Below are 15,295 nucleotides of genomic sequence, written 5' to 3'. Positions count from 1 at the left end.
GTCTGAGGCTGACGGGCGGGTCTGACAGGAAGCTGCTCTGGTGGAGCGCCGAGCTGATCTGCATAGAAAGAGGAAGTTAAATATAATCCTGTTATTGATACTGAGAATTTACTGCGACTGCACACACACACACATGCACACACACAGACACACGCACACACACACACAGAGGTTGTGTGAAATGTGAGCTGTGATGCAGCTTTCACAGGTCAGAGATGAGAAGTTGAAACAAAGAGCAGCTGTGCATCATTCACGGTTCATAATAATCCTTCTTTATCTACCAGGCCTCCAAACTGTTAGAGCGCCTCCTTTTTTCATACTCATATCTGATTGGTTTCCTCTCAGTGGGTGGGGCTTCTTTGCTGATGAAGAAGCCCCACCCATGTGACATCACACAGATTCGAAAGTAGAAAAAAGTGTCGTAAAGATACACAAACTCATTATTATAATGTTTAATATGAAAACAGAAATGTGACAAAAGTGTGAAGACAAACAACAGTTTCTCTGGATTCAGACACACACAGACAGACACACACAGACACACACACAGACAGACACACACAGACACACACAAATGCGATGGTTGCCTCTCTCGATGATTTAATTTACTGTATTTTATCTAACTGTGCTTCCTGCAGTATGTCGGCTGCTGTGTAAAAACGAGGTGAACTTTCACCTTAATGATGACAAAAGGAGCTTTTTGTTAATGCTGGATTAATGTCTTTATCCAGCCCAGCAGTCCTGACACGTTACACAGAAGTAAAGTCTCGGGTCACCTTAAATCATAAAAGAGAGGAAAAGTGAGTAAAGCATGTTGGAACGTTTCTGTTTGACGATGAGGAAGATTTGCCATCACTCCCTGCACAGCTGAGGGTTTCCTCTCCGTCCTCATTTATTCAGAGGCTGCTTCAGTGAACTCGATCAACATCAGCCTCAAAGGTTCAGAGGCAAAATGTAAAAACCGTGGATAAAACCAGATGGTAGAACAGCACAAAGGAAACACGGCTGTCAGCGATGCCTGTTCTGGTTATTAGTTAGTCTTTTACGATACTTCTGCTCTTTAACTTCCTCTAATGCTAACTTTAAACGTGCAGCTCAGCTGTGACGGTAAAAGTCGATTTTAGCTCCATGACGCCGTCTGCGCCGTCGTCAGTTGAAGCCAGCTTGTTGTTGTTCAGGTAAATGAATTCAGGGGAAGTGAAGTTAATGAATGACCCGGGACAAACAACTTCCTCAAACGATGAAAGGACTGTTATAGCGACTGACTACAGAATAAACAAATCACAAACACACCGAGTCCAAAACTCAGCAGACAGGTTCAGGGCAACAATAAATACACCAGATATTCAGGTTACCAGGCTGAATAAATGTTTACACACATAATCATCTCTGACGCCCACCAAACCAGAGACTTTTATTTTCCTGCAGTATCTCTGCATCATTGAACACTAATTTATGACACAGATCGAATCCTGCTGCTTTAAATCTGAACTAGTGATGAGTCTTTATTATTGGGGTGTTCGTTAAATTCAGTTCATATAGCACTAATTAACAAAAGCAGCTGCCTAAATAACAATTTAAGGAAAGGAGAAGAAATTCAACAAGATAAACAATAGGTACATAGAAAAACATGAATAATACATCAGTTATATAAATTTATAAGTATTACTCTGAAAATGTTTGAAATAGCTCACTAAAGTGTGGCTAACAGTTAAACAAATCAAACTGTTAGCTAAACATAAACGCTAAAATAGCTAACTGCAACACAATAGCTAAAACTAAACTTAGCTTGGTTTCCACTTGAAAGTGATCACTAAACATAAAGTTTGGATAAACAAATAAAGTAGTTAGATGCTAAAAAAGTGAACAGCTAGCTGATTTACAAGGAAAATGTCAGAAATCGTTTGCTAACATTAACAAACTTGTTAGCTAACAGCATGAATTCTAATAGAATTACAGAGAAACAGAAAAGAAAATCACTAGAAAGATATTAAGAAGCATTAAATTATGAACTAAAAGTATTGGTAGCATTTCCAATTACTGTCTGAAAATATGTAAAACTGGAGTTTGATAATGTTCAGATCAAAATGAAAAATTGGCAAACGCTGCTAACAACTAGAGGAAAAGGTTAGAAATTAATAACATAAAATAGTTCACTACAAATTAGATTTATTGTTTAGCAAAAGCAGCACAATGAATGTGTGTAAGTTAAAGCAGCGCTCTGAACATTTCAAATATTTTTGAAATTTCATGGCTGAATAAACTCATAGATAATCGGCTGGATGTGGTGATTTAACCCTCATAATGTCCTCGATTTCCACACACCTGCTCTCCTCAGGGGTCAAAATGACCCAACTTCATTTGAGTGTTTTTTCAAGTACAAAGTACAAATTGTCAATCAATTCAGTGTTACACCTTAGTTTTACTTAAGATTAACACATTAACACAAAATTGACCTTTCATTTTGCATTTTAGGGCCACCAGATCTTGTTTACATAAAGTATCGTCTGTTTTTGAGCGAAAATGAAATGAAACAATAAAATATTTAAATGTTTAGATTATTTTGACTATTTGACGACCACAGAGTGCTGTATGTTGAACTTTAGTGATAAAGTTTTTTTTTTTTGAAGCATTTATAAATTTTAAATGGCAGCACATAATCACACCTGTTGTCCTCAGGGGTCAAAATGTCCCCATCTGGTTTGATTGATACTTAATTAATATGAAGTGGATTTTTCACCCACTTTTAATTAAAACTTAATTCAAACATTTTGACACTATTTCTTTATTCCATTTCAAATTTATGTCTGATAAAACCTCATTTAAATGAACTTTTTCTTTGTTTTCGGGTAAAAAATAAATCAAATCATCAGTTATTGTGATTATCGTTTCACAACCAGAGTCGGTTGCTTTAACAGATGATCACAGACGGGTTTATGTCAAAGTTAATTTAGAAAGCTGTTTTTAAACTACTTCAAGTTTTTTACTGGCAGCAAATAATCACATCTGTTGCTCTCTGGGCTCAAAAATGACCCTGTTTGCTTTGACTGTTTATAAAGCAATAAGTATAAAATATCATCCATCTCTGTGTTTCAAGGTTTTATTCAACTTTATTCCAACTCATTACCTGACATTTTTCTATGTTTTGGCATGGTAGGACACCAGGGCATGGGTCTGCGTGAAGGCAAACTTTCATGTCCATATTTGACACAAGTGCAGGAGGAAGCTCAGGTTTATTACTCTGCACTGGTCCCATCATGGACAGCTTTCTTTTCTCCAGTTGCAGGTCAAGGGTCATATACAGTAAACAAGTTGTTACAGGTGATTGTTTTCTTTTGGAAACCTGCAATGTTAGGGACAACTTGCGTGTCCTGACTGCAGGCCAGACGGTTTGCCATCGTACACTAGCATGTTCCATGTACAGCTGGACCTGCATCACATACTGCCCATGTTTTTATCTCATAGTTCCCGGTTTACTTGGGATGTTCTGTTGGAATAGACAGAGTCCTCTGAAGGGGACTTGGTGCTCATACAGTCACATCAGTATCTGGATCTCACATCAACAGCAGGAGAAACACACACTTGTTCCATACACCTCATGGGAGCACGTTTGTGTCATGAACGATGATCATCTATTGTGTCTTTATCATGAAATTATAACCTTTTTGTGATTCTATGATTAATCTTGTGTCACCTTTAAAACTTTTCTACCAGACTCAGGATGTCATAAACTGGCCGTAGCGATTTTACTGGATGCACGGCAGTAAGAATCAACACACCCACATATGCCTACAGCTGCATTCGATCCATTTTTCTTCCTCTCTCGTTGTCCCTCCTTGTTCGTCATTGAGTTGGCTGTAGAGCAGGTCATCTGCTAATTGGATGGTTGTTGGTTCAATCTCTGTGTGCTCTAGTCTGGAGTTCTTACCAAGGTGTCCTTGGGCAAGTTACTGAACCCCAACTTGGTCTCTGATGCATCCATTGGCATGTGAACGTTAAAAAGCAGAATACAAGCAGAATACACTGTGTGTAATGCTTTCAGTACTCGAGTAGAAAAGTAACTGAAGGAGTATGGGACCTGGCATCTGTGCTTGGACTGTGGTAGACTGTCTTTCTCTGTGACACATGAGAGAGTCATGCATCGTCTGTCACTGGGAAGGATAGAAGACCAGATCAATGTTTCCTCACATTACTGCAAATATTCCTCTGTCTCAGCTGACTCCTCTTTCTTGCTTGATCTTCATCATAATTGAAATAGAAGATGTGTAGTCCTCTGACACATCTTCTATTTCAGTTTCACATTCTGAAAATTCAAGAAGCTTCCAGAAGCCCAGTCACTTTCTTTCCAAACTCCTCAGACAACCATGTCCTGGATGCCTGAGAACCTACTTGAACATAGTTCAGATTCTTCATCACTTTCCTTCACTTCATAGCCTTCTTCCACTTCTGCAGGTGGGTGATGTGCTTTTTCAGAGAAAGGGTAGCATGTGATCTAAATACTGGCGATATTTTCTTTATCTTCTGACCCTGGATCCTCCTGATCGTTGATTCTTCCTCCTCATTATACTAGAGGACAATATGTGCTTTGTTCTTCTGGTCATTGCTTTGCACAACATGGTAAAAAAAATTAGCTCACAAGCCTCCAGTGCAATGGAGGCCTGTGAGCTACTTTCTGTGTACGTATTATTGTAGGGTCTACTTTACAATATGAAGCACCTTGATGCCACTGTTGTTGTGATTTGGTGCTGTATCAATAAGATTGAATTGAATGTAGAGCACCTGCCTCCTCATTGTGGTGCCTGTTGTGGTTGTTGTGACCTTTGCTTGACCCCACACATCAGTGATCCAAGATCAAAGATGTTTGAAAGCTGTGTGGTGTGAAAATGTGGTCCTTTGCAACACTTTGTACTTGGGGTCATTTTTGTCCACGAGGACCACAGGTGTTATAAAATCCAATAAAAAAAACCCATAAATAAATCAAATTACTTAAAACTTATTCCAATCATGCATAGCATAGTACTGAACAACTCCTGTTATTTTCAGACCATTTGATGAAGAAAAAAACACATTTTTGATAGCAAAAGATTTCTTTAGAGGACAAATATGTCCCAAGGACAACACAAGGGTTAAAGAGTAAAGTCGTGGTTGCCGTGTTTAAAATGGTGACAGTATAACAGAGAACAGCGAACTGAAAGATCCAGATAAATTAAAATATTTGAAGATGATGTGGATGAAGGAGGATTCCATGAATCAGACAGGACCGACTTATGAAGGGACCAACACCGTCACCGAGCTCAGTCACGTCCTTGGAGCGTGTGGACATCTGGAGACTCCAGCTCTGACTAAAAGATGCTCACGTCCGTCTGCGCTCTGCTCACACGACATCAGAAAGTGTGTTAGAGACGACAAAGGGTTAAAGAGGCTGAGCTCTTTCAGGATGTCGTGTTTTCCTCTGGAGCGTCTCTTCATACGCAGGGAGCCACTTCCTCTTCCTGTCGGAGCTTTGAGACGTGATCCTGCAGTTTGTTTCAGGCCAAAGCCGCTCCTCTGTAGAGCGTCTGCATCAACATGGTTGTGGCTGATAAAGCAGCAACTGAGACCATAAACTCATCAGGGAAGTTCAATTCACTTTTATTTATTTAAATCACAACAGCAGTAACTCAAGGTACTTTGTATTGTAAGGTAGACACTCTACAATGATAAACTGAGCTCAGAGATTCAGGCTCTCTGACCTAGAAGCTACTTCCATCATTATCTACAGTCTGTGGTTACAGATCAGGTGTGAGTGGCGTTTATTTCCAGCTCCAAACTGGACTTCAGCTCCAATGAACTGATGTCCAGCTGTGTCAGTAAAGTTTGGTATCCAAGTGGCTACAGAGCTGCGGTTAGGCTCACGTGAACATGTTAGCAAAGATGGAGGACGAGGGTCAAACTGTCCCACTGAGACGAACGCCATCACACTGAAGGAGAAATGGGCCAAACTTCAGCAGAGAGAACGACTGAGATGATCCGTCCGTCTCATCAGACTTTATCTCCACATTAAACTTGACTTGCCAATATTTTTGAGGCCACAGGGGGCGCTGCTGAGCAGAAACGTTAAATCCCAGTGGGTCAGGCAGGGTTGCAGCCTGTCAGCATTTTACCGTCTTTATATTTAACTTCACACTTACTAAAAGTAAAGTGAAGACACTCGAATCAGCAGAAGAGCAGAAGAAGAAGTTGATGACATCAGCAGGTCACTTCTTGTTTTCCTTTTTGAATCAGTGAGAAGGTTTGATCGGACCGTGACTCACGGCCCAAACATCAGTGTGAGCCTCGTGACTCCAGTGACTCACCAGTGTTCCCAGTATGATGGACAGACACCGTCACCCAAACTCTCACGGTTCTTCCTTCTTTGCATCAGTGATTCACGCAGCATGTTTTGTCTCTGCAGCGCCCCCTGCTGTGCAGACGCTGCCTTCACAGTTTTTGTCTAATGATGGAAACGACACATTTCCCAAAATGTGAAATGTCATAACAACAGACTGCAAAGACTTTCAGAGCTCATAAACTGTCAGAGCCCTGGAGATCTCTGAGGTCTGCTGCTCCGTGCTGCACCTCGGTCCAGGTTAAGGCGACTGTGGTTTCGAGGTTTTGGCCCCAAAGCTGTTGAACTGGTTTCCATTGAAGCGAAGATCTGTGACACTGCTGATTTCTTAAAAAGAAACTGAAAAGCACTGAACAAATAAAACGTATTTACTATTTTATTGACAATATCAAAACTTAAATTAAATATTTAAACTGTGAAAATGTAACATTTTAATAAAACTATGAGCTCAGTTTAAATGTAACGGTCTGTAAAGTAGGACAGGTCCATGTTTCCTCTCTAACATCAGTCTGTTCTGATGGAGGTTTCCAGCTGCTCAGCAGCTGTTGTTGCTGTCAGGAAGTCACGTGACCGCTTTGGTAGTGTCACAGGCGTTAACATGGCGGCTGTGGGTGTGGCTTCCCGTCAGCTGTTACCTGTTTTGTTTGTGGTAGCTTTGTTTACATATGTTTTCTTCAAAAATGTCCTAAACTCTTCAGGTTTAGAACTTCCAATCGCTCCTAAATATCTGAGCCACTGTTGAGGAGCATTCCCGACTGGCCCCAGTATGTCAGGAATTTCGTATGGACAGCTACGTCAGGTGTAGTTTGACTGTAATACCTGTGTACCTGACACAAACAGTATTATAGCTGAACAAACTCTAAAAATAATGCTGACGGTAACAGAAGCTGAAAATAAAGATTCAAAACAATAAAAACACAAACGCTGAAACACCGGGAACAGAAAGAAACTAAATCTAATGAAAAAAGTGCTAAACTATCGTTCCCGGGACATTTAACCTCCTAGGACCTGACGTCCACATACGTGAACATCACATTTTGGGACCTCTAGACCAAAATACTTAACTTTTCTCTACAAGGGCCTGATATCCACTTACGAGGACATTATGCTGCCACTGTTCTATCAAAATTTGAAACAAATTTCCTCATATGTGGATCTCATTTTTCTCAAAAACAAAAATAAGGTAAAAAAAAATCAATCTGGTAATTCTTTGTTTTTACATTCTTTAGGTCCCAATCAGCCCAAATAGCAAAGAGAAATTAAAAATGCCATGAAAGAGTTCAGGTCTTATGAGGTTAACACACTTTTCATGAGCACTTTAACCTTCGACCCGTGGACTTCATGAGCTCTACGTTTGCTGCTTCCTGGCTCTGCTGTTCCTAATAAACTGGTTTATTTTAGGATTTTTCAGGAAGCTGACTGAGGCTCATTTCACTGTCAAATCACAGCAACACCCGCCGAGCTTCATCCAGTATGAACCTCATTTATTCTCCGTCTACCTGCTGATGATTAACTCGCCTTCGGCTCATTTACATTTCATATTTTCATACCTACGTCTGCTGCAGGAGGCGCCTCTGAGCCCAGTGAAAGGGTTCATCGTCACGGTGATAATAATCTGTCCCACGTCTCTGCAGAGTTCACTGACTCACGTCAAAGGCGGACATATTCACTGTGACATCATCAGGCTGACTTGGAGTCGCTTAGCGAGCCATCAGTCAGGAGGTAAACCACCTGACCAACAGACTTTACAGATAAACACTGATGATGTTCAGCTTGCAGCTGGGATGAAGGTCAGAACCTCCACATCTGCGGACGAGGTTCTCTGCAAGGAAACATTTCACTGCTCCTTCCTAGTGTCCCTTCGACTCTATAAGGACACTAACAAGCCACATGAGGATGTACAGCAGGAGGTTTGGATAGTTTGAAGTGTCAAAACCTCCTCAGTAACCATGTGATCCTCCTCAAGTAGTGCTTGAATCACAACAGAGACAAAGAGGACGTATGACTGCACTCCCACAAATTAACCTACCAACTGGTCCTTTAAGGTCATCCTAGGCCTACTAGGACTTTATAAGTACACAAGAAAGACCCCCAATGATATCAACGACCTTGACAAAGCCAGAGAGGGGTAAAGAGAGCACATATAAGCACTCCCAGAACTTCACATACCAACCTAATGTAAGTGATCACCACATTCTTGTCCCAGAACCTCAATGGCGGAACCAAAACCTCTTCCAGAACTTTTTATTCTTCCCAACAAGTCCCAGCAAAGACAAGTGACACATGTAGGCACTCCTACAACCTCAGGTACCAACGAAACCTGATAGCCCTGATCTCTGAATCCTTCTTTGAACACTAAGAAGCACCTCAAGCAGTCCCTGAACCTGAATGAGGGTACCAAAACCTCCTTTAGAACCTTGTAATTCTTCCCAAGAAGTCCAAAGAACACGTCTGAGCACTCCTACGGCCACCTCAGAGCTCAGAGGTCCTGAAATCCTCGTCTGTGATCACTGAGAACTACACGGGGACAGTCGCAGCACTTTGGGAAGATTACAGAATCGACCGGTTCACCCAGCTAAGAGCTCATGGGGTGGGTTTTTAGATCAGCAGCGCCCCCTGCTGTCAAAAACTCAAACACTATTGATGGTGCAGCAGCACTTCAGCAGTTTTCTTGGCTGTTAAAAAGATCATATCAGAGCCTTAACTAACTAATATTTTAATTATTGCAGAGATGATTAGTTCATCTTGCAGTGAAACACGTCTGCTATGAACCTGAAGACGATCCGTTTCCTCTAATCTGTGACAACGAATAAAAATCTGAAGAAGAAACAGTGAATATCCCAAAAGAAACGTTTCATCATCATCAGGTGACGTCTTCAGTCTCAGCTGACTGCAGGTTTCCACCTTACAAACAGGACATTTTAACAGTGACTGAAACCAGCAGCACTGAAGGAACAATGGACTGTGAGGTCACTTATGATAATTAATATGCAAATTGGCATGATGATCGATCAACAACCACTGATCGAAACACAAAGGCACCAACGACTTTGTTCAAACCCTTTGAACCGCAAAGGATTGTGGGAAAATTAAAGCTTATGACTGAACCATCGAGTCAAATGAATTTCAGATTCATGTTTTATGTAATGTGACTCACTGTAATGTGACTCACTGTAATGTAACTCACTGTAATGTGACTCACTGTAATGTAACTCACTGTAATGTAACTCACTGTAATGTGACTCACTGTAATGTGACTCACTGTAATGTAACTCACTGTAATGTGACTCACTGTAATGTGACTCACTGTAATGTGACTCACTGTAATGTGACTCACTGTAATGTAACTCACTGTAATGTAACTCACTGTAATGTGACTCACTGTAATGTGACTCACTGTAATGTAACTCACTGTAATGTAACTCACTGTAATGTGACTCACTGTAATGTGACTCACTGTAATGTAACTCACTGTAATGTGACTCACTGTAATGTGACTCACTGTAATGTAACTCACTGTAATGTAACTCACTGTAATGTGACTCACTGTAATGTGACTCACTGTAATGTGACTCACTGTAATGTAACTCTGTGTAATGTGACTCACTGTAATGTGACTCACTGTAATGTGACTCACTGTAATGTGACTCACTGTAATGTAACTCACTGTAATGTAACTCACTGTAATGTGACTCACTGTAATGTGACTCACTGTAATGTGACTCACTGTAATGTGACTCACTGTAATGTAACTCACTGTAATGTGACTCACTGTAATGTGACTCACTGTAATGTAACTCACTGTAATGTAACTCACTGTAATGTGACTCACTGTAATGTAACTCACTGTAATGTGACTCACTGTAATGTGACTCACTGTAATGTGACTCACTGTAATGTAACTCACTGTAATGTGACTCACTGTAATGTAACTCACTGTAATGTGACTCACTGTAATGTAACTCACTGTAATGTGACTCACTGTAATGTGACTCACTGTAATGTAACTCACTGTAATGTAACTCACTGTAATGTGACTCACTGTAATGTGACTCACTGTAATGTAACTCACTGTAATGTGACTCACTGTAATGTAACTCACTGTAATGTAACTCACTGTAATGTAACTCACTGTAATGTGACTCACTGTAATGTGACTCACTGTAATGTAACTCACTGTAATGTAACTCACTGTAATGTGACTCACTGTAATGTGACTCACTGTAATGTAACTCACTGTAATGTGACTCACTGTAATGTAACTCACTGTAATGTGACTCACTGTAATGTAACTCACTGTAATGTGACTCACTGTAATGTGACTCACTGTAATGTGACTCACTGTAATGTAACTCACTGTAATGTAACTCACTGTAATGTGACTCACTGTAATGTGACTCACTGTAATGTAACTCACTGTAATGTGACTCACTGTAATGTGACTCACTGTAATGTAACTCACTGTAATGTAACTCACTGTAATGTGACTCACTGTAATGTAACTCACTGTAATGTGACTCACTAAATGTCGCAATAACACCTTTTCTGATATTTCTGATGATTTTTCTCCCACTTTTTTTTAAAAAGTATGTCCTAACCAGTGTTTGTCAGTAACTAATTACTGATTACTTCCTCCGAAAAGTAATCCTGTTACTTTACTGATTACTTATTTTCAAAAGCAATTAGTTACTTAGTTACTTTTTAAAAACATGATTTACAACCTGAACAGGTAATAAAGCAACAGATCTTTCAGCCCAATTCTACTTTTTCTGCATAATCCATCATATAAAATGTAATCAAATGGAAAAGTCTCTTTTTAAAACTCGTTTTATTAGTTTTAATCTTTTAACTTTATGCATCAAGCAAAAATTTAATTATCTGCAACATTCTCTGACTGAAAGAAATGTGTTTAACATTTAAACCTATTTTCTGCACATTCCAGCACATAAAATAAAATATTTTTTTGTGTTTACACTCAGTCTTTCAAATAGATGCAAATAAAACACAGCAGAAAATAAATAAAATCAAAGACTCAGCGGTCCTGTTGCTCTATTTTCACCTGTGAAGCAGGAGTGGGGCAGGTGGAGGTTTACCCTGGTGCAGGTGTGTCGTAGACGTCATGTCAGTGGGAGGATCCGAGAGTTTCTCTGGGAATGTCACATTCCCGTGCCAGCGTATTTGGTGCTTGCTCGGACGTTTAAGGGTTTTTTCGCTGTAAAAAGAAGTTTTCTTCCCACGCAGTGACGCTAATGTTTTTGTCACTTTTTACGGAATCAAACTCAAAGTAAGGTCAGTACTTCCACGCTTTACACGCTGCACGGCCATACTCTCTCACACTTGTTATATTATCCATTGTTGATCTGCACACAGCTGTTGCCACGAACGTCGCGCTCGCTTACGTCACTGTCATGAGACACTCGCAAAAAAAATCACGGGTTAGTAACGCAGTAACGCAGCGTGCTTACGGGAAGGTAACAGTAATCTAATTACCTTTGTTGTACTAGTAAGCCTTTACTTTACTCGTTACTTGAAAAAAGTAATTGGATTACATCTCTGGTCCTAACCTTGGCCATTCACTCATCTTTGCCTTTTCATGGCAAAAAGTCACTTCTCAAGAAACTGAACTGCAGTTATTGATCATTTGTATTCAAACATTTATTGATTAATGACAGCAGAATGACATGTGTGGTGACATCAGTGTAATTTTTGTACAGGTGAAACGTTGAAGGGTTTACCCAACACGCTGACTTATTTCTGGTGAGCGTCTCCACAGAGCAGAGCGTGTCCTTTATGTAAATCAGGTTTAAACCTGTTTGGATCAAATCATAAATAAATGAATAAAGTCATCTTTGTGTTTCAGATACAAAATAAGCTTTCACTTTGCCAATGCAAGATGCAGACATATCTCATATTAAACTTTGGGTACATGAACACGTCACGTCCATCCACCCGTCACACCAACAACACCGACCTCTTATCTCACCAAAGGTTAAAACAACACAACAATGTATGAATTCATAGGTTCAAAACCCATAAATGCGCCTTATCTAAAGCTGTGACCGCACCGCTATCAAACAATACGCTTGGTTGGTCTAAAATACAGAACAGCAAACAAACAGAGTTTAAACTGGAGGCGTCGTCTCACTGCAGGCAGGCTTCAAACTTCAGTAAAGTCTTTAATCCTCTTTGGTTTTCTCATGGAAAGAAAGAGCGCTGCAGAGAAAGAGGAGAATATGTCAGAGACAGACGTGGTCTTCATTCCCAAACTGAAGCCAGTGTTTGAAGCTAAAACCTGCAATTCCTCTGACGTCCAGCAGAGGCAGCAGTGAGTCAGTCCCACAGACTCCAATGTCAAAGCTTTACAGCAGAATTAAACATGTTTACAGCCTGATACACAAACTGTAGATCATTTCTACCTTCATAACAGCTTTTTAAATTGTATTAAGGAATAAAGTCTGCATTACTGGGGGCGTGGCCTATGTGAATGACAGGTGGATGGTGACACAGGTGGCTGTAGCTGCTAGCTGTCTGCTAGCTTCACCTGAACTGGACCTTGTTTGTGCTGTTGGAGCCTTTTGGAGCATTTTTAATGACATCACCTGACCAATAACATGGCTGCTCTGAGGTTACTGTAATAACAGACCGTCCAACAAGTCTGACTAAGAGCTTTGGTCAAATTCCACAGTTTTCTCTGGATGGTGCTGATTAGCAGGTATCTGTGTGATGCTTCATCTGAACCATTAACTTGTCCTACAAACAAACTGGTTTTAGTGATTTTTAGTTTAAAAAAAACTATGGAATAAAGTTTTGTATCAAAGCATAAACCTGGCATCTTCACCCAGTCCGATAAAGGAAATGCTGGTTTCAATTATGGATTAATTACCTTTGAAACTGAGCCCGAGTGAAGGCTCCTCCTCCAGCAGGGAGTCTGAGTCGGGCCACAATTGGTTAACCAAGATTTTAGCATTTTCAAAATGATCAAAATAGAAGTTGGGTGTGATTGTGGGTCTGTCTGGTTCACAGAATTTCAGGTTCTCTCTCAGTTGGTCAGGATCAAACTTCAGTACCTGAAAAAGAAAAAGAAAAGAGAGAGTGAACAATAAAGCTTAGTGACTACAAAGATTAGTTAAGAGCTTAACTGTCAGATACACATCAGCCTGTGAGTGTGGTCTATTCATCCATCTTCTTCCGCTTATCTGAGGCCGCGTTATGGAGGCCGCAGCCACCTCTCCAGTGTTCCCAGGCCAGCCAAGAGATATAATCTCTCCAGTGTGTCCTGGGTCTGTCCTGGGACCCACTCCCAGTGGAACATGCCCAGAACACCTCACCCAGTAGGGCACCCAGGAGGCTTCCTTGTTACATGGCCGAACCACCATAACTGGCTCCTTTTGATGTAGAGGAGTAATAACTCTACTTTGAGCCCCTCACAAATGGTCAAACTCCTCACCTACCAATCTTCCTACAGTCAGAGCACACCCTCCAGTCCCTCTTCTTGAAGATGGTACTGGTACTGCTGGGCCAGAGGTACTGCCCCTCTCCACACAACATTGTAGAGGCATATCAACCAAGACAGCCCTGCAGGATCCAGATCCTTCAGAAACTCAGGGCGAACTTCATCCACACCAAGGCCCCGCCACCAAGGAGTTGTTTAATTGCCTCAGTGACCTCACCCCGGTGAAGGACTAGTCACTCCCCAGGTCTCCAGACTCTGCTTGCTTTATGGGAGACTGGGATTAAGGAGGTCCTTGATGTATTCCTTCCACTACCCAACAATATCCTCAGTCAAATCAGCTGCACTCCGGTGTCCTGCATCTGGTTTGGGGGTTACCACCACGACAGGCACCAACGACCTTGCAGCTGCAGCTCAGTGCAGCAGTTGAAGATCTCGCAGACGGGGGCCTCTGTCAGGCCCAGCGAACCCTCATTTTACGTTCAGGTGCACCAGGTCTGTCCACCATCGTCCCCTGCCACCTGATCCAATTCCCCCTCCAGGTGGTGATCAGTTGAAAGCTCACCATCTTTCTTCACCCAAATGTCCAGAACGTACGGCCACAGATCTGATGATACAATTACAAAATTGATCATCGACCTGTGGTATGGGGTGTCCTAGTGCCATGTGCACTGACGGACACCCTTACGCTCGAAAACAGTGTTTGTTACGGACTAACTGGTTCACACAGGAGTCCAGCTCTGGTTCACATCTGGCAGACCGTTCCTCCCAGTCACGCCCTTCCAGGTCTCAGTGTTGTTGCCCGCATTAGTGTTGAATTCTCCCAGTAAGATGACAGAGCCCCCAGGTGGAGCACCCTGAAGCACCCCACTCAGGGAGGAAGGCCGGTTACTCTGAACTGCTGTTCGGCGCACAGGCACAGATGACAGTCAGGACCTGTTCCCTGACCTGAAGGTGCAGGGAACATATCCTTTTGTCCACCAGGGAAAACTAGGGGATACTCAGATATCCACCCCAGCCTGCTGCCTCTCAGCAACAGAAACTCCAGACTGAGACAAAGTCCAGCCTTCAGGAACCAGACTCCTGGAGGAGTCTCAGTAGCTGGGATCAGTTTGCCAGTGTGTGCTGGCGTTGTGTCCTTGGGCAAGACACGTCACCCGTTGCCTGCTGGTGGTGGTCAGAGGGCCCGGTGGCGCCAGTGTCCAGCAGCCTCGCCTCTGTCAGTGCGCCCCAGGGCAGCTGTGGCTACAATGTAGCTGCCATCACCAGTGTGTGAATGTGTGGATGACTGGATGTAGTGTAAAGCGCTTTGGGGTCCTTAGGGACTAAGTAAAGCGCTATACAGATACAGGCCATTTACCATTTGATTTTTTAATTTAATTGTTATTTACAGCCAGAATATCTCATGACCACCTGTCCGTTCGCCACATGCAGGGCGATGGCAACATTATCCCAAAGATAAAACTCAGGCTGTCCAA

This window comes from Pelmatolapia mariae, linkage group LG10_11 (genome assembly GCF_036321145.2).
Source record: "Pelmatolapia mariae isolate MD_Pm_ZW linkage group LG10_11, Pm_UMD_F_2, whole genome shotgun sequence".
NCBI lineage: Eukaryota > Metazoa > Chordata > Actinopteri > Cichliformes > Cichlidae > Pelmatolapia > Pelmatolapia mariae.
Note: the sequence above shows the minus strand (reverse complement) of the source record.